Genomic DNA, 21,297 nt, shown 5'->3' on the forward strand with positions numbered 1-21,297 from the left:
CCTTTCACCAACCGCGTGCTCCAGCCCTTGCTCCACATTGGCCATCACAAAGCGGTGCAGTGCAGGCATGACCTGGCGGGCGAAGAAGTGTCTGCTGGGGAGCTGCCAGTCTGGGGCTGCACAAGCAAGCAGCGCACGCATGTCGCTCCCCTCCTGCATGAGCGTGTACGGCAGGAGTTGGGAGCACATGGCCCGTGCCAGCAAGCCGTTCAGCTGCCGCACGCGACGGCTGCTGGGAGGCAGAGCCCTAACCACCCCCTGGAAGGACTCGCTCAAAAGGCTCTGGCGTCGCCTTTTGCTAGCACGGGAATCAGCGGAGACAGCAGAGGAGGCCACTGAGGACTGGCTGCCAGAACAGGCCTCAGTGTCGGCGGCAGGAGTTGCAGAGGGGGGAGGAGCAGTGCGTTTCCGCACTCCTGCTGGTGGTGCTGGAGGAGCAGGAGGGCGGGTGGCTGCTGTTGCTGCTGCTGCTGCTGAAGGCTGTGCAGTGATGGGTGTGGTGCCACTGCCAGCACCAGATGCCTTCAGCCTCTGGAACTCCTCATGCTGGTGGTAATGTTTAGCAGCAAGATGGTTAACAGCAAGAGAGCTGGTGCTGAACTTTAAGGGGTCTGCACCTCTGCTCAACTTCCGCTGACAGTGGTTGCAAGTGGCGTACTTGCTGTAAACTGTGGGCATGGTGAAAAATTGCCAGATTGGTGACAAGAAAAACCCCCTACGGCCTGGAGCCGCTGCTGCCTGTCTCCCTGTGGTGGTTGGGGGGGGGCTTGGGTCGCTGCGGACCGCGAGTCGGGGCCGGCGAGGCACCTCCAGGCCGCTGGTGGCTGGTGGTGGTACTGGCAGATGCTGCTGCTGCTGAGCCTGAGACACCAGCAGGCTGTGGGACCTGCCTACTGCTGCCAATTCTTGCAATGATGCGCCTCCTTGCAAGGCCCACAAGCGCATCCTCCTCCTCCTCCTCAGAGCTGCTGATGATGACATCCCCAGGTGCTGGTGGTGGCACCCAGTCTTTGTCCGTCATCCTGTCATCAACATCATCATCATCATCCTCCCCCTCCTGAAACATGTCCTGCTGGGATGATGACCCCCCAAACTCCTCTCCTGATGCATGGATGGGCTGCTTGACTGTCGCCACAGTCTTGCTGTCCAATCCCTCCTCCCCCAAAGTGCCCATCAGCATCTCCTCCTCAAAATCGCCAACAACAGCAGACAATTGACTCATGATGCCTGGGGTCAAAAGAGACTGTTGAATGACAGGTCGCCAACTGACGGTGAACTGGCCTCCTCCCCAGGCCCTGCTGGGCGGCTGCTGCGAACAGGGGTGGTGGTGGTGGTGAGGGTGGAGGCCTCGGATGCAGAGCTGATGGCGGGCTGCTCATCCTCCGTCATCAGTTGCGCCACAGTGGCTGCATCCTTTTCCTCAATGGGACGTTTCCGACCCGGCTGGAAGAAAATAGGAGCAGGTACTGCTGCTGTGTCTCTGCAGCGTGAGTTGCAGATGTTCCTGCTGGGCGCCCAAGGCGTCCACGGCCAGTGGCTATAGGCGGAATGTTAGCCACTGACGCAGCTGCTGCTGCTGCGGAACTGTGCATGGTGGCGCGGCTTGCCACAATTCTGCTCCTTCTCCTCCTGATTCCCTTGCTGCCCTTCCCCTTGCCCAAACCGCGCTGGCTGCCACTTCCAGACATCTTAGATGTTTTGGGCGTAAACAAAAAAGTTTTTTAAAAGAGCGGGTGAAAAAGTGGGGTACTTTAATGGAGTGGGTTGGTGGGTGAGGTGACACTAATTACTAAGTGATTACTAGTACAGTACAAATACAAAATACAATAATCAGTAAGTGTAAACAGTGAACAGTGAGTGTGTCCCCTAGTACACTAACTAGAAAATGCAATAATCAGTAGTAATCAGATTCAGTAGAAGGAAATAGAGTGTGTGTACACTACAGACAGTGCACACACACACACACGCAGGAGCTAGCCTATGAACAGTGACTGAGTGTCCCTAGTACAGTAAGTACAACTAGAAAATACAATAATCAGATTCAGTAGTAATCAGATGATTCAGTAGAAGGGAATACTGTGTACTGTGTACACTACAGACAGTGCACGCACACACACACGCAGGAGCTATGAACAGTAACAGTGAGTGTCCCTAGTACAGTAGTATAACTACAAAATACAATAATCACTCAGTAGTAAAGGACAAGACAGGGTAAAATACACAGCAGAAACACTGGTATAGATGAGAAATAAACTAACAGAGGACAGGAGGACAGCTGCCCACACAGGCAAGGCCCTGAGGCCTAAAGCTGTGTAAGCTTGCCTGCAGCAGCAGCTGTCTCTATGTAACACACAAGCTACTAACTAAAATACAATCTCTATCTAGCTAACAACAATATAGGTGTATATAGCAGGTGTATGTGAGCAAAAACGCTAGGTGATTGACCACAATAGAGCACTTGTTAAGCCAAAGCACAAAGGAGCAGATCTCTCTCTGTACAAGTCAAGCAAGGACGGAAAAACCGAACATGGCGGCCGCTATTTATAGGGTAGGGGCTGGCCAGGGTCCCCCTCTGTGATTGGCTGCCGTCAGAGGGCCTGGGAGCCCTCTGATTGGCTCTAAGGACATCAATCTGGGCTATGACGCTATTTGAGCTCGGTATTCGAGCTCGAATAGCGCTGTTTGCTCGAATAGCGCGAATAGTGAGTGGGCTATTCGAGTTCACTCGAATAGCCCATTCGAATAGCTGCAGCTATTCGAGCTCGAATACCGAGCTCGAATAGCTGAAAAAGAGCTCGAATATTCGAGCTACTCGAATATTCGAGCTCTGCTGAGCATCCCTGGTGAGAGGACGGATTGTATTCAGCTATGAGCGAGTGGGGGGTTAAATAGCTCTAACGGTTCAAGAGATTAGAGGTCTGAAGATATGAGAGATCTGTTTCTGATATGTTTTTCTATCTGTAGGTAGAGATGGCCCGAACAGTTCGCCGGTGAACGGGAACCGGTGAACTTCGGTGGTTCGCGATTGCGGAGAACCGCAAACTTTTTCAGAAGTTCAGTCCTCCCTATACTACATCATTAGGGTCAACTTTGACCCTCTACTTCACAGTCAGCAGGCACATTGTAGCCAAGCAGGCTACACTCCCTCCTGGAGCCCCCCTTATAAAAGGCAGGCAGCGTCAGGCATTGGACTCACTCATGTGCCTGCAGTAATTAGAGAAGGGAGAGCTGCTGCTGCCACAGAGAGAGATATAGGGAAAGCTTAGTTAGGCTCTTGTAGGCTTGTTAGCTTGCTCCTTGCTGATTCTTATTGCTAAAAAAGCACCCCTCAACAGCTCTGTTGAGAGCTAATCTTGTTCTTGTGATCTATTTTTTTTTTGTGTGTGTGGCCCATTTGCATTATATACAGCCCTGTCAGTCAGTCGCAGCTGGCCTTTGGCCCCTTGGTGGTAATTCCTACTGTGCCACTGCCAAGCCCAGCACATTCAGTGACTACCTGTGTGTGTGACAGGCAGCTGCACATTTGTAATCCCAATCACTGCACCTGTTCACTGTTCACTGCACCTACCTACCTACGTGAGCGCACGCATTGTTAATACCACCAGTCATTGTACCTGTTCACAGTACCTGTGTGTGTGTGTCAACTGCATATTTGTAATCCCAATCACTGCACCTGTTCACTGTTCAGTGCACCTACCTACCTACCTACCTACGTGAGCGCACGCATTGTTAATACAACCTGTCATTGCACCTGTTCACGGTACCTGTGTGTGTGTGACAGCTGCACATTTGTAATCCCAATCACTGCACCTGCTCACTGTTCAGTGCACCTACCTACCTATGTGAGCACATGCAGTTTTATATACCACCACCAGTCGCTGCACCTGTGTGTGTGACAGCTGTACATTTGTAATACCATTCACTGCAACCTGTTCACTGCACCTGCGTAACCGCACATTCTTGTACCAGCAGTCACTGCATACCTGTTCACTGCACCTGTTTGACCGCACGCTGTTTTATATACCAGTCCGTGCATACCTGTTAACTGCACCTGTGTAACTGCACATTGTTGTACCAGCAGTCACTGCAACCTGTTCACTGCACCTGTGTAACCGTACATTAAGTCAGTGCATACCTTTCACTTCATCCCCCCCAATATGGACAAAACAAAAGGCAGAGCCAGAGGCAGGCCATCTGGAGGGTCTGTTTGAGGTCGCGCTGTTGTGATTTCGTGTGACCTGCGACCAAAGTACAGTGTTCAGAAGAAGGCACATGCCATCAACCCCCAATATTGTCAGGACGTAGTTGACTATTTAACACAGAACACCTCATCTTTCTCAGCTTCCGCACGGAAGCGTGACATATCTTCCTCCTCCTGCTCTGATTCTGGCATCCCACTTAACATTCAGTCGGCCGCCACCACCAAAGTGCCATCACCCCAGGGCTCAGCGCCGCGGTGTGGAATGGGTGTGGATGAGAGCAATGCCATCTGTACTCTCTGCCACCGAAAATTGAGCCGTGGAAAGACCAAGACCCGTGTAGGGACAACTACATTATGAAGGCACATGATTACAAAGCACAAACTGCAATGGGATGGCCACCTGAGGAAAAGCAGCACACAAAAGCAAAGCCACACACTGCAGTGGAAGATACCAGGCTGCAATTATTTCTCAAAAAAGGCAATACCTAAACTGTACCGTGATGTTGAAAGGCAAGTGGTAACATCTCTGGCACACAGTGTTGGGCCAAGGGTCCATCTGACCACGGATGCCTGGTCTGTAAAGCACGCTCAGGCCTGCCCGAAGACTAAGTCAGTCCCCACACACAGCATCTCTGCCTGCATGCCGTGTGACTGTCTGCCCCAAGACTAAGTCGGTCCCCACACAGCATCTCTGCCTGCAGGCCACTTGACTGCCTTCCTCGCCACCACCAACAGGGTCCAGGACTCCAGGCGGATTCCTGAATTTTTAAGGCCGCTATAATAATTTTTTGGTGCGTGTACATGCCTGCCTAATTTTTCTGCTGCGGTGAAGGGGCTTGTGTACCACAATGAAGCAATGACCGACGGCTATATGAGTGACTCGGGGGGGGGAGGGGCACACCAAGATAATAAGGTTCATTGTGGACAGACCAAATTCGATCAGCTGGACAGTCACTGTTCTGTCATTGAGCTACCTCAGCCCGGCGACCATATGGGCTTGAAAACCACCACGGCCTGCACTCTCGCCATGGTGCTTACCAGTCCAGCATGGCAGTCACTATACAAACAGCTGTGTGCGGTGCGTTACACAGTGAGTTTGGTCTGTCAGTGTGAAGCAGTACACTAATTACACTATCTGATTGATGTATACACATGCAAGAGGTTTTAAAGCATTTTAGGCTTCCAATTTAGCATGCAATGTGATTTCTGCCCTTAAAACACTGCTGTGCGTCAAATCCAGATTTTTCCCCGGGACTTTTGGTGTGTATCCCACTCCACTATGCAACAACTCAGATGTTAGACCCCTTGAAACATCTTTTCCATCACTTTTGTGGCCAGCATAAATGTTTCTAGTTTTCAAAGTTCGCCTCCCCATTGAAGTCTTTTGCGGTTCGAAAAGTTTGCGCAAACCGAACTCTTTGCGGAAGTTCGCGTTCGAGGTTCGCGAACCTAAAATCGCAGGTTCGAGCCATCTCTACCGAGGAGGGGCTGTGCTCAATGCCCCATGTACAGTCTCACTGGATTGTATAACTATCACTCCCTTTTCTCCAGGAAAGATGCAATGGCCTCTATTCACTAATTAAATTACAGCATTTGGTAATGCTGAAAACAGCTGATTTTACAGAACACCTTCCCAAATTCCAATTTACTAAACCTATTTCCACATAGAAAATTATAATTACCGACTAGTCAGGTAAGTTACAGACTTCTGCGGTAACTGCCTCAAGAAATGTCAAGAAGTTGCAGTTCACAAAGATTTACGCATTTGGTAAATCGAGCAAAAGTGTTCGATATATTTCTGCATCCCTTTAGATGTGAAAATCTGTGGTTTTGCGTGAGAGCGCATTCTCTGCTAATCCCGCCCACTGCACTTTGATGCCAATCGGCGTTGGGTGGTCCCCAGAGAGCCACACTCCCTCCACCCAGCGGTATGAGGTGGTCGTGAGCTGGTTAAAAATGAAAACAGATCGTTTGGATTTTTAACATAGTTTTACAATTAGGCCTGATGGAGATCCTGTTTATTTTATACATGTAAATAAGTGCATGCATGCCTCACAGTACATCAGTTTACAATTCTAGGAGCCACACACATCCCTGCAGCATCCAGTTTGTCTAAATAGCGGTATTTATCCCAAATGATCACATCACTCTTTTTTGCTATTATACCAGTTTCCCAATATACCCATCCTTTCCGATAAGGCCTGGCTGCACGGAATTTTAATCTTCCTGAATCTTTTTGGCGTCATGCGATAGAATATGAAACACTGGAAGAAAAATGATAACGGCCCTTCTAATGCATACACACCTCATTAGGCTTGCGAAACAGTTTTCCTTCTTTCTCTCGGGCAACCATAAGAATATTACTTGTTGTTGCTCTCTCTCGTTATAATTGTAAGCAGATAAAAGCCTTATAATCTTACTTGCGGCTTGAAGACATATGTATACTATCTCATTTTCTGTTTAAAGGGCTGGGTGTATGACTAATGCTCCTGCTGTGCATTATTGGAAGTCATGTGAAGTGCAAGGTTCTTTATATTAGCGGAGCATTCTTCCATTTCTCCCCTTTCAATCTCATAGTGTTTCTGAACTTTTATAAAAAGAAAAAAAATCAGATGCAGTAAAACAACTATAAGGTGCTAGGTAGGGATGCTCATTTGGATTCCGCGAAATTGAAATTTCCGCATTTCCGATTGGAAATCGGTGTTTACAATTGGGATCCAGAAATCAGAATTCCATGGAAATCTCGATTTACCGCAACTCGTTAAATTTACTCGAATCACAGAACTCAGAAATATTGGATCAGAGAATGCAGATTTTTTTTCTGCAAAAATCGGATTACAGATGTAATTTTAGACCAATTACAAGGTTCTGTTTTTCCGATTTTGCACTCTCTGATACAAAAAATGACAAATAAAATATTCCTCAGAAATTCAGAAATCAGGAAAACAGAAAATCGGAAAAATGGAAATTGGCATTGGCAGAGATCAGAATTCCTGCGGAATCGGAAATGTGCATTTCCCTACCATTCCTAGTGCCAGGTATGAAACTAAAGTAAACCTGAAAGGAAACAAAAGTTAAAAAAAATGGATACTAACCCAAGCAGAGGAAAGCCTATGGATGGACATGGAAGATTCAGTAGCTTTCCACGTCCTTCTTAAACCCACCACTAATGATGATCATAAACTGCTAATTGCGGCTACACAAAATTTTGTGCAATTTTTCATAATTACGGCCATACGTAGTTATGATGCACGATTGACTTGATTTTGCATAATCCATTCATAATTTTGCATAATTACGGAAAATGTTGAGCCATTTTGTGCCGACTTTAGCGGTTAATAGCAAAGCCCCATTCATGTTCTTTTTTCAAAAAGACCTTGTAGTTTTTAAGAAAATCTACGGTATTTTAAAAATGCGAAGGAAAAATGTTTTTTAAAATCAGGAAAATTATAGTTTAAAAAACATTTTCCTTTGCCTTTGTAACACTGATTATCTCAAAAACAACAAGGTCTTTTTGAAAAATTCTTTTTTTTTTTTTGCCTTGTTTACATTATTGTCCTTAAAGTGGATCTGAACTCTTACACAGGACAGAAGGAAAACATAGAGAAATGAACAACATATGTATTTATAGAATTTAGCTCTTATTCCCCCTCATCTGTGATTGTAATTTGATCCCTCAGCTGTGTCAGCTGGCTGCCATGGCAGAGCAGTTAATTTGAAAGCACAAGATGTTAACAATACGACTGTTTCCATGAAAGTAGAAACACTTCAGATTTTTGCAGGATTTATATCAGCTGTAGCAAAGAAAAGATTTTCTTTAAAGTGGAACTGCAATATAGAATAAAATAAAATAAAATAAACATACCAGTAGCTTCTAAATAATAAACTCAATTAGTCTGTATGATTAGAGCCGCTCTCTACCGCTGCAATCGCTGCATTTTTTATTATTTTCCTGGATTCAGGCAAGATGGCCGCAGTGCCTGATCACTTCCGGGTTACTGCGCGTCATTAGTATGGGTTTTTTTTGTGTGGTAGCGTGCACGAGAGGACTCCAGCACTGCACATGCGTAACTTGTCCTTTCGTGCACTCTCAATCCTGCTCGGTCCTTCTAAATCGCCGGCAGATGCTAATGTGAGTACACAATGATTTATAGCTCTCCGGGCTGCCGCACTGAGTTGGGCTGTGTGTGCCTCTAACAGTGCTGCCTCGCTGTCTTGTCCTGCGAGGTCATGCAGAGACAGCCTCTCTCCTCCTCGTTCATGTGCCATAAATCAGCGTTCACGCTGCGCTGAAGGAACGAGCGTGGAGTGGCACTGGTGGGGCGGAGAAGGGGCGGGGACCTGGCCTGAGGGGAAGAAAAACATCTTGCAGGGAGAGGAACACAGGCTCTTCTGCCTGATTTTAGCATCGACTTATAAGTCAATGCAGTTTACCGGCAGATTCTCGGGACGGAGAGAGCACGGAAAGAGATACATACAGTAGGTCGCAAAAGTATTCGGCCCCCTTGAAGTTTTCCACATTTTGTCATATTACTGCCACAAACATGAATCAATTTTATTGGAATTCCACATGAAAGACCAACACAAAGTGGTGTACACATGAGAAGTGGAATGAAAATCATACATGATTCCAAACATTTTGTTTTACAAATAAATAACTGCAAAGTGGTGTGTGTATAATTATTCGGCCCCCTTTGACCTGAGTGCAGTCAGTTGCCTATAGACATTGCCTGATGAGTGCTAGTGACTAAATAGAGTGCACCTGTGTGTAATCTAATGTCAGTACAAATACAGCTGTTCTGTGATGGCCTCAGAGGTTGTCTAAGAGAATATTGGGAGCAACAACACAGTGAAGTCCAAAGAACACACAAAACAGGTCAGGGATCAAGTTATTGAGAAATTTAAAACAGGCTTAGGTTGATTGGGAAGGAGGGTCCCCAGCCAGCTCAGGGACCCAGGGGGGAAATTTGGCTGCAACAAATAACTCCTAATGCCACTTTTTGGTTGAGGGATGTCAGTTGGTGGGCCTCTGGGCTAATTTTGCCCTGGGGCCCATTGTTACTAGAACCGGCCCTGCTCAGAAGTATGTGCACAGTATCACCTGCTCTGGTTACTTTGGCTTTTGAGGTGTCACTATTTGTTTCTATAGTTAAACAACTGTACATTGCACTCTATTTTGCTGTGACACAGTTCTTTAGAAACCTGAAGTAACATCCAGACAGATAGCTCTATCAACAGAGCCTTCAAGTGTAAAACTGTGAAAATATTTTCACACCTGCAGCCCTCTATTGCCATGCTTCAGTGCAGGTGGAATCCAGCTGCTGCTACACTCAGTCTTGTATCTTCATAACAAATTTACGAATGCTCTCATACAGAAAATATATTTTCTTCTGTACAGAAAGAGGCCAATCAGTTTTCACCTTCCTAGGGCCACAGAAATACAAAAAAATGAAGTAACTTTAAAAAAAAACTCTTCTGGAAAGTAAAGATAATCCTGGTCCCTTACTTTTGATCTTGTTACATTACAGTTCATTCAAACAGCACTATTTTGCCAATAAAGAGTATATGTAAATGCCTGTACCCACTGAGCGATTTTTACGGTTATTTTTCATAACATCTTTTGAGAAAGCCTTGTTAAATGATGTTGCATGACACAGCCACCCGTGGCAGGTTCGATTGCAAACAATAATTCCAATTGCCATAGACTGTATTGCGATCACGTCGCACCTATTGTGTGCCAGGATTTGTACCCACTGCAGAAGATGGATCAGGATCACGGATCACCGGAAGTTTCCCAATCCATTTTCTGTAGTCTTCATTTGGGTACCTGGCTTACAGCAGCCCTGTAGCTACAGTCAGATAAATGTGCCTCAGCTAAGAAACCTTAAGATTGCCTCGCAGGTGCATTGTTGGAAAGTGATCGGTAACACAGAAAAAGAGAAAATTACCTAGGAAGAGGGATGGATCCTCCAAAGGCTTCCCGCATCCACCCCCAGACCACCACCGTTGCACAGGACCAGGGTCAGTTCTAGACCTTTTGGTGCCTGAGGCAAATTTGTGAGGATGCGACGCAGTCCCCCCCCCCTTCAATTTGGAGTGAACGCACAGCAGCACCCAAATTTTTTTTAAAAAAATGTCACCCCACAGTATAAGTAGGTAGGTAGCCAGGTATAGTTACCCCCTGTATAGCGTAGCCAGGTATCGTTACCCCCAGTATAGGTAGTATAGTTGACCCAGTATAGTTAGCTAGTGTAGTTGCCCCAGTATAGATAGTATAGTTGCCGTAGTATAAGTAGTATGTTTGCCCCCAGTAAAGGTAGTATAGTTGCCCCAGTATAATTAGCTAGTATAGTTGCCCCTGTATAAATAGCTGGTATAGTTGCCCCCACTATAGATAGTATAGTTGCCGCAATATAGGTAGTATAGTTCCCCCAGTATAGATAGTATAGTTGCCGAAGTATAGGTGCTATAGTTGCCCCAGTATATGTAGTATAGTTGCCCCGGTATAGTTAGCTAGTATAGTTGCCCCTGTATAAATAGCTAGTATAGTTGCCCCAATATAGATAGTATAGTTGCCGCAGTATAGGTAGTGTAATTGCCCCATTATAGATAGTATAGTTGCCGCAATATAGGTAGCATAGTTTCTCCAGTATAGGAGGTATAGTTTCGCAGTATAGGTACTATAGTTACCCCCAGTATATGTAGCATAGTTGCCCCAGTATAGTTAGCTAGTATAGTTGCCCCCAGTAAAGATAGTATAGTTGCCACAGTATAGGTAGTATAGTTACCCCTAGTATATGTAGTATAGTTGCCGCAATATAGTTAGCTAGTATAGTTGCCCCCAGTATAGATAGTAAAGGTGCCTCAAGTATAGGTAGTATAGCTGCCCCCGTATAGTTAGCTAGCATAGTTGCCCCCAGTATAGATTGTATAGTCGTCTCCAGTATAGCTAGTACAGTTGCCCCTGTATAGTTAGCTAGTATAATTGCCCCCAGCATAGATAGTAAAGGTGCCCCAGTATAGGTAATATAGCGGCCCCCAGTGCTTACCCCCTCCCCCCACGGCCACCTCTCTGTTACCTTGTTGGGAGCTGGCGGCCGCTTACTCCAGCCCTGCCAGCCCCTCTCCTCTGTGCGTGTGGCGTCATAGTGCTCTCCCACAGCAGCGTGTACTTCGGCTGCTGTGAAGGGGCAAGAAGCAGGGAAGCGCTGCTATAGGAAGCTGCACTCCTGCTTCTGCCCCTTCACAGCAGCCGCAGGACAGCCTGCTGTGAAAGAGCATTATGACGCAACACGCACGGAGGAGAGGGGCTGGCGGGGACTCTGAAACAGGAAGCAGCTGCCAGCTCATAACAAGGTAACAGAGCGTCCGTCGCAGGGGTTGGGAGGGCGAGTGGTGGGCGGGCGTAAATGCCACTCTAGGGCCCATGCTGCCTGTCACAAATGTGTCACTTGGCGTCATAGGCCAACCGCCCCTGCCCGGGACCCTCTTGAAGTTCACGACTGCACTCCTCTTCATGCACAAGCGTGGCCGTGCTGCACTCACGCTCATGGACGAGCACATCTGGCTTACTGTGCAGGTGTGGTTGTACTCACACAGGCGCAGTATGTCAGCACTCATTCACAGCGGGGAGCATGGTCATGATAACATATTCAACAAACTCTTGTCGGATATGTTTTGGGGGTCTGCACTCAGCAATGGTGGAGGACAAGAGAAGCCTCCTGAGAATACCCTCTTAGGTAGTTATGTGTTTTTTATGTTACAATTCACCTCCGGTAAACTTTAACAAATGTGTTTGTAAACATTGCGCAATGCAATACAATCTACATTAAAGGGCAATTTCAGGGTGTATTAAATAATGCCTCCCTGGCCCCATCGGTAACTGCAAATAACCCTCAAATATTTTTATTTTTTTCGTCATAATAATTGAAATGTTGCTGAAGACTGCCTTTTTTTCTATTTAGAAAAAAAAAACACACACTAGAACCCAACATAAGCCAGACGTGCACAAGGCAAATAATCAACAACAAGAGAAAGCGTCCATGACACTACAATTCATTAGATAACCAACTCCATAGTAATCATTTAAAATACTTTATTAAGGGTAACAAAAAATCTATAAAATCAATTAAAATAGATCAGTGGTAGGTCTATACGTAAGGGGTATTCACAATAAATAAATACAAAACTGTATCACAATAGTACATCATAAGGTAAGCGGCCGAACTGCAACAATGTGGGTAGCAGAAATGCAATCAATCACCTAGCCGCACTGTGTGACAGTTGATAACACATATATACAATAACCATGCTGCCCACACCTGTAATTTAATATGTAATACACATGTATAGTCGGCCATGCACTTACCCACTGAGAGGATCCCCGAACAACAAGACCTCCACACCATGCGCAATTTCACGCGTTCCGGACCCCTGTCCTTCGTCGGAGAAGTGCACAAGGCAAATTCTGGTTGGACCTTGGGACTGGACCTTTAATACAGAAAATTTAATTGTGTAGCTGTAATTGCCTACAATCATTGACCTATCCATACTGGCATAAGACCTCCTTTCCCTTCTAGTTTCCGCTTAGCAATTTTAAATCTCACTACTGCTTACCAACTACGTCCTGTGAAAAGCAAATCCTGTTTCCTCCAAATGCTTCAGTGTAAAAAAGCAGGCAAATGAGTGAGGAATGGATTTATCCCCTGCTTGAAGCAGTGAATAAGCTCCCATCGCTTACAGTACGTGCTGCCAACTTTGTCTTTTTTTATTTTACTTAAAGAGAAACTCCGACCAAGAATTAAACTTTATCCCAATCAGTAGCTGATACCCCCTTTTACATGGGAAATCTATTCCTTTTCACAAACGGATCATCAGGGGGCTCTGTATGGCTGATATTGTGGTGAAACCCCTCCCACAAAGAAATTCTGAGTACGTACTCTTTGGCAGTTCCCTGTCTGTGAACCTTGCTGCATTGTGGGAAATAGCTGTTGACAGCTCTTTCCAACAGCCAAAAAAAATGCAGCAGCTACATCACCTGCCAACAGTAAAAATGTCACCATGTAATAAATTCAGAATGTAAATCAGGGATTTAAAAGATTTTACAATGGGCAAACACTGACTAAATCATTTATACATAATTATTGTAAAAATGAAGCACTTTATTACATTATTTTCACTGGAGTTCCTCTTTAACTTTTTTCTATTTTTTCACTTCCCCATCACTATGTTTGGCTCACAGTGATCAGGAGGTCAGCAGCCAATAAAAGCGCCTCCTGACCGTTAGGAGGAAGCTCATCTGTCACTCGACAGCCAAGTTTACTTCCTCTAGTAGTAGTGGTTGGCTTGGGACCGCAGTAAGCTGTGGCGTCTAATCTATGCCGCATCAAAGTTACAGAGTACCCAGCAAGCTCATGGTGAACTAGAGCTCCCAAGAGTGTGTAAGGGGCTAAAAGAGACTGAAAACTCCCTCTAACTAAGATGATTAGAGATGGCCCGAACAGTTTGCCGGTGGAGAGTATCCACCGAATTTCAGCTGTTCGCATTCTACGCGAACTGCGAACATATGGCGTGTTTGACCGGCCCCCTATACATCATCATTGGGCTAAACTTTGAATCCTTATCTCACAGTCAGCAGGCACATGGCAGCCAATCTGCTAGCACCCTCTCCTGGACCCCCACCCCCCATCAAAAAGCAGTTGCGGTGGCCATATTGGATTCATTCTCTGCTGGCTGCTGCCTGTTACTGAGAGCAAGGTCAGACTTGCTGCAGATAGGTATGGAAAGCATTAGCTACACCTGTATTCTTGTTCATCACTTGTTGTTAAGGCACCCCAAACAGTCCTTTTGAGAGCTAGCACATTGGTCTCCTGTATTTTTTGTGTGTGACACGCCACAGCCCACTGACACCCAGAGCTGTGTGTACTACTGCAGTTGCTACATTAAGTTGCTGTTGCATGCACAGTACCACTCCAGGGAATTATTATTTCACTGTATTCTGATAGTACTATTGCATTTCTCTCTATGTGAGACACTCCACAGCCCACTGACACCCACAGCTGTGCATAATGTTATTGTCCCCATGCAGGCCAGTATAGCCAAGATGGCTGAGCCAAACGCTACATGATATGCGGGGTCTCCCCCTCTCCTACACAACTTTTTCCATATTATTTACAAGTGGCTCATCCCCACCTCTATGCATTACAGGTTGGGTTACCTGTAACATCCCCCACACATGTGGGGAAAGGCAAGGTCGGATTTATACTTTTTACGCCCCTAGGCCAACTTTCTTGCAGTTTTCCTTCCATGTGCAGCAACCCCTCTTAATCCTTGTGAAGACCCCTTTTCCACGCCCAACATGCAAGTACAGCAGCCTCCTTCAGCTCTATATTGCTATATGCTCCCTATTGTTATTGTTATATGCTCCCTATTGTTATGTGTTGCTCCTTATTTGCAACTTCTATATTCCATTTGCTGCCTCTTCTTCCATATGCAGCAATCCCTTTTTCATGTCCAGACGCCCCTTAGCCAGCTGTCACCCAAGGCGCGGGCATTGGAGGTCTATCCAGAAATATAGGGATAGGTATTTGGGGTACTTATAGTGATATCTGGCAGCCCTCTTCAATAATTACTCCATTACCCTAAAGGGGTAATGGAGTAAAGGGGTAGTTTCTTACCCACTACCTATTTAGTATTGATAATAAAATAAACTTTATCAATTAAAAAAAAAAAATCTTTTTGTTTATTCTCCCTTTTTAATCTGTATAATTATTTTTTTCTGTATATTTTTGCCTTCCTTCTTCATCCTTCTTCTTTTAACTTGATTAACTAGTTCCCCGCCCGCGTACAGTATATCTACGCTCCTTTGGACTTCACTTCCCCACCCGGAGCGTAGATATACGCACCCCCGCCGCTACCGCCGTTGTCCGCTCTTCCGCTCGCACTCCCGCGATCGTGCACGCCGCTGCCCGCTCGCCCGGAGATCAATGAACGGGAAAATACATTCCCGTTCGTTGATCTCTGCCCCCGCAATGATCTGCTGCTTTCGCTAAGCAGCGCGATCATTGTGAAAAAGAAAAAAAATCCCAGCCTCTTTGTACTTCCTCCAAGCTTCCGGAAGGACGCTTGGAGGTCGCATTAAACTGTTGCCATCTTGTGGCCAAATAGTAAACTACACCCTAAACTATTTTTCACACACACATACATTACTTATACACAAAAAATTAACTCATTACCTCCCACACTCCCCATTTTTTTTTTTTTTGTAATTAAAAAAAAAATAAAAAATTTACAATTAAAAAAAATACATAAATAGTTACCTTAGGGACTGAACTTTTTTAAATATTTATATCAGGAGGGTACAACACTGTTACTTTATAAACTATGGGCTTGTAATTAGGGATGGACGCAAAACTGAAAAAAATGCACCTTTATTTCCAAATAAAATATTGGCGCCAAACATTGTGATAGGGGCATAATTTAAACGGTTTTATAACCGGGACAAAAGGGCAAATACATTTCATGGGTTTTAATTACAGTAGCATGCATTATTTAAAAACTATAATGGCCGAAAACTGAAAAATAATGTTTTTTTCCTATATGTTTTCCTATTTTCCCATTAAAACACATTTAGAATAAAATTATTCTTGGCATAATGTCCCACCTAAAGAAAGCCTAATTGGTGGCAAAAAAAACAAGATATAGTTCATTTCATTGCGATAAGTAATGGTAAAGTTATAGGCGAATGAATGTAAGTAGCGCTGAAAGGAGAAAATTGCTCGGATGCTGAAGGGGTAAAACCCCTCAGTTGGGAAGTGGTTAAAGGAAACACGAGGGAAAATTAAAAAAAAAAAAAATCAGATTTATTTACCTGGGGCTTCCTCCAGCCCTTGGAAGCATTTATGTCCCTCGCCGCAGCACCGCTCCAAGCCAATCTCCCGGAACCCCTCACCCCCCCCCCCCCCACAAGACACACATACCCCCACCTCCCCCAAACTGCCGCCGACCCGGCCAGGTCGCAATCGCGCTCTTGTGGACAAGCCAGCTAGGTTGATAGCCTCTGCACATGCGCTCCTGTGGACGCCTGTGCAGAACACTTCTGACAGAGGCCGCTGACCTGGCCGGGTCAGCAGCTGCTACGGTGGGGACCCCAGGAGGAGCAAGCCACAGATAAGTAAATCTGATGTTTTTAACTTTCCGTGATGTTTCCTTTAAAGAGTTAACACCCCCACATCTTCACCCAGCCTACACTCCCCACCTAACTACTGCCTTATTTTCTTATCACCCGGATTTGCACATTGGCCATGGTTTCAATTGTAGTAGAGAAATGCTGAAAAATGTAGTCAAGCTTCTGTTGTTCTTCCTTCATCAGTTGCAAATGATTGTCTCACCCACCAGCTCAAAGCAAGTTGTAATGCAGTGGCAAGCACATTTGTCCCATGTTAAGGTATGTATTCTGTCCACCACTTTACTTCTATATACCATTTATGTTTACTTATGATCTTGACTGCTATCAGCACTGGCCTTATACAGGTTTAGGTTCACTTGGGCTTTTATATTCAGAGCAGGATCATCCACAAGACAACCAAGATAGGTGCATTGGGCCTAGTGAGTCCAAAAGGGCCCACTTGCCACCATCTGTGACCCCTTTCTAACTCAGATTACCAAAGGGACCATAAGGGAGAGTAAAAGCAACTACCTCGCCTAGGCCCCCCTTTAATCTTAATCCGTCTCTGTTTATATTGAGATGTATTACTAGAAGCAGAACATCAGAACTGTGTTTTATATCATGCTGGGGATTTACACTGCTGCGATTTGAACTTTGTGGAACGTTTTTCTTTAATGAAAATTGATTTTTATGGACGGATCTGATTTTCAGCAGTGTAAATGTTTGGAGGGGACTTGCATAAAACAATGTTTTAATTAAACGCAATTGATTGTTTTCATTTAGCGGGATATCTAATTGAGGCCACGTGACTCCAGGAACAGCGAAACTGCAGACATCGTTTGTTTCCTTCTGGTGACTGATCTGTGGAATGTATTGATTTCGAATGCATGTCAGGATTTTATGAGTCACGGGTGTGCTGTAAATTGTGAACATTCACCATATCTTGCAAAGCGCTGCCCATATAACTAATTGCTCATCTCTGCAGTGAGTATTTCCATCCTAGAGTAACCCGAGGGTGACCTGGTCATCAGAGTGCACTTTAACAGAACTTTATATTTTGTACATATAAATTGATGCAGAAGGTTGTTTACTCCGCTCCTCTTTGTGTGGAACCTGAACTACAACCAGGTGGATCGCTATGCACTATGGGGGGTATCAATACCCTAATGAACAGTGTATATAACGTGCACTGCGCTAACACCTTAGAATGTACGGATCACAAATACTGTTATAACCACAATAGAACCAATGTTATATGCCAAATCAATGAGTCCATATATAAAGTCCAATCTATTAAGGACGATCACTTCCACAGTCCTATAACGACCACAATATATATATGCAAGTACGCTCACCAACAGTGATGGCTGATTTAGTTAAAGATCCACATATCAGGCATAATCATGTAGCAGGAATCCTTAGATATCTCTCCTTGCAGTCTGCACTGTTTCCTAAATGTACCTCAGCAAGACACAAAAATGGTAGACATAGCTTAATCCAGCTTAGAATGATTTATGACCACCACCACACCTGTAAGTAGTGTATTCCCACTATCCAAGTGCTGCCATACATCTACTGGAGTAAGTATAATACAGGCTCACCAGAGTAAATGGCTGACCTCAGGTGGACCAGCTATAAGCGCTCAGTGGCAGTCTCCAGCAATCTTAAGCTTTTCCTCCGGTGGCCAAATTTACCTTAAAAACTTAAAACAGGGGCTTGCATAGCGTAATACCGTTTATTAAAGATTAAAATACAAAGTAGTGCACTCACATGTCCTTAAAATATATGCGCATATCAATAAAAGTTGGGCGTCCTCTCCGCAGTTTCTACTGCCGCTCCATACAGCATCACAGCGTCTCAGGCTCCGCCCAACTGATTTCATCATAGATGACTCATCAAGGGCTTGGCTTGTATTTGTTCACTTATCACTCTATTAGTGTTTAGTAATTACATAGCACCAACATCTTCCGCAGCGCTGTACAGAGTATTTTGTCTTGTAACTTAACTATTCCTCAGAGGAGCTCACAATGTAATCCTTACCCTAGTCATATGTCTATGTGTGTATCATATGGTGTATCATATAGTCTAATAGGGCCAATTTAGGGGGAAGCCAAGTAACTTATCTGTATGTTTTTGGGATGTGGGAAGGAAACCAGAGTGCCCAGTGAAAACCCCCACAGACAAAGGGAGAACATACAAACTCCTTGCAGATAGTGACCTTGGTGCAATTATGAACCAGGGATCCAGCATTGCAAGGTGAGAGTTCTAACGCCTCTGCCACCGTACTGCCCATTATACAGCTCTGACATTGTGCACTGCTTGTCTCATTATGTTACCTCTGAGAGGGATGTGGAACAATTTGTGTTTTTTGTAGCAAAAATAAAAATTTTAAAAATTGAAGCCTCTTTCTAGTGTAGTGTTTATGTTTTTGTACCAATTAAAGTGAATCTGATTGCAGAGATTTATTGTCAGTAGAGTCAGATTTTTCACAGGTTATACAGGCTGTGGCCTATGGCTCCTGAACTACTGCTGACAACAACAAGCTGATGAACATAATATGACTAGAAAAAGGAGCAAACACCTCAAAGACATAAAGGATGAGAAATACACATTGGCCCATATGCAATCAACTTTTTCTCCTATGTTTTCTACTAGGTGTTATGTTCACACCTTGTCATTTTAATGGCTTTCAGGCTCCCTGCACTCTGTATGCAATTCCGATTCCGCTTTTTAATCGTTTTTTTACATCCGATTCCGATTTTTAATCTTTACTACATGCTGCATTTTTTGATCCGTTTTTCTGATGTATTCAGGGAAAATCGGAATTTAAAATAGGAATCGGAAATTGAATTGGAATCGGAATCGCAAAACGGATTTGCAGTGCGCAGGGAGCCTCAAAGTGTAACAGTCAGGCATAAAATCATAAATCAATTATTTATTATTATCTGGTAAACAAGTAATAAGGATACTAACCAGGCAATTAAAACGTTAAAATTCACTCTTACTTTTTCCTCTCCATAAAACATCATTCCCCAGTTTCTCTGGCTCTAATTTGGTACAGCTGCCGCACAGAGGAAATTGCAGGACATGCTATGCTTTCTTTTTTTGTTCTCAGGCATAACTAATGCAGCTTGATTGGCTGAAGCCTTAACACCCCCCCCCCCCCCCAACACACACACACACACACACACACGTTTTCCCCTCCCATACCTCTGTTCCTCTCTGATGGGCCAATATTTCTTATGCTGAGACAATGCACTTTCTACTGCAGAGCTGGGTGGGAGTGTCTTAAGACTGAGAGGAAGGCGGGCAATGGTACACAGACAGAGTAAGTGGGGAAATAATTTCAGGATTGGCTTCAAGATAGACACAGTCAAAATGGAAAATCCTAAGAAGAATTTTCTCTTTTTTTACTATAGATAAATCACGAAAATCAAAATGTGGACAGTGCAATAAATATGATGGTAGAGCAAGTATTTATTTCCTTATATATTTGGGGGAGGGGGTTAGAAAGTATGGCGGAAAGGTCGTCTTTAAGTCATCAGAAAGCAAGAAAATACTCAAAATGATTTTGATAGTGCTTTTCACCTATTTTTGGAACGTCTTCAGTTGAAAAGTGGAAAGTTATTTGAAATAAAAGATGAAAAATAATTTCCTAGGAGAAAAAGTGTATTGAATAAGGGCCATAGCCACTTACTCAGTTTCCTTTTGGCCCAGTCCAATTCATTTTTTCTCCCAAGTTTTCTCCTTGGTGACATTTTCACATCTTATCAATAAAATGCCTCTTAAGCCACCAGCAAGCAAGAAAATGCTCAGAATAATTTTGACAGTACTTTTTCTGCTGAAAAGTTATTTTAAACGAAAGATGGGAAAAATACAGAACTGGTGGTTACAATGACAGATGTAACATTATGAATAAAATGTATAATAGAGTACAAGCTATGAAATGAACAACAAAATCCAAGACACAAAGGGGTGAGAGAGCCCTGCCCTTGTGAGATTACAATCTAAAGGAATGGGGGGAGACAAGAGGTCGGGATTCGGGAGATATGCAGTATACATACAGGCACAGTGCCTGTTTAGGTTAACTAGTAAGGTGTAAAACTTGAGAGGTTGAAGGGGAAAGGCCTAAGATAGATGGCCATATGCTTGTCGTAAAAAGTGAGTTTTGAGGAAGTGTTTAAAGATTTCAAAGGTTAGAGAGTGACGGATGTGCTGTGGAAGGGCATTCCAGAGGAGGGGTGAGGCACGTAACAAATCTTGTATACATGAATGCAAGGAGGTAATTTTAGGAGAGGACAAAAGCAGCTCCTGCGCAAATCTGAGATTGCGGTAATATTATTGCTATATTACTACTTTATCTACCTACCTATTACTGTCAACCACTACTGGAATTTTGAGAGATAATTCTATCCTTCCCTCTTACTTACCGAGGCTCCATTAAAGTCTGGCAGTCTCCCTCTGTCTCCTAGGCTTCTAATGGCTTTCGGCATCTGTGAAGGGAAGCCGGAGTGTCACATGACCCAATGCGGGTCAGCTGACACTCCGGTTCCATGCACTGGGGAAGTGGGAAAGCCGCTCCGAGCCTGCGGGGAGAAAGAGGGAGACTGCCAGACATCACTGGAGCCTCTGTAAGTATTTGAGGGTTTGCATTTTGTACTATTTTGCACAGTTGCTGAAGCAGCCGGCAAGCACATGTATCTGGCATCAGGCGATACCAGATACCAGGAACTTTGCTGTATATGAAATAGGAACCCTTTGCAGGTGTTTTAGATTAATTAGTTGATTGGAGTCTGTTGACCTGATATGGTATCATTATCTAAAAATGGTGTTAGATGTTTGGATAGGTGATCAATTATAGCCATAGGGACTATTTTCCCTATTCTTCAACTAGCAGGTAGTACAGGATTTAGGTCACAGGTTATTTCAA

The 21,297-nt window shown here is 44.5% G+C and overlaps 1 long non-coding RNA gene across 1 annotated transcript in view; it reads right to left on the reverse strand.

Moving 5' to 3' along the window:
• LOC137570896 (uncharacterized) overlaps nucleotides 1–13,012 on the reverse strand; it is an 89,300-nt gene extending 76,288 nt beyond the window's left edge. Inside the window, exons 1-2 of the long non-coding RNA XR_011031225.1 lie at nucleotides 12,818–13,012; nucleotides 12,570–12,691 (exon numbers count right to left, since the gene is read on the reverse strand). This is a non-coding gene — a long non-coding RNA (uncharacterized lncRNA). The remainder of the gene's footprint in view (nucleotides 1–12,569; nucleotides 12,692–12,817) is intronic.
• Nucleotides 13,013–21,297: the final 8,285 nt, after the last annotated feature.

This window comes from Hyperolius riggenbachi, chromosome 4 (genome assembly GCF_040937935.1).
Source record: "Hyperolius riggenbachi isolate aHypRig1 chromosome 4, aHypRig1.pri, whole genome shotgun sequence".
NCBI lineage: Eukaryota > Metazoa > Chordata > Amphibia > Anura > Hyperoliidae > Hyperolius > Hyperolius riggenbachi.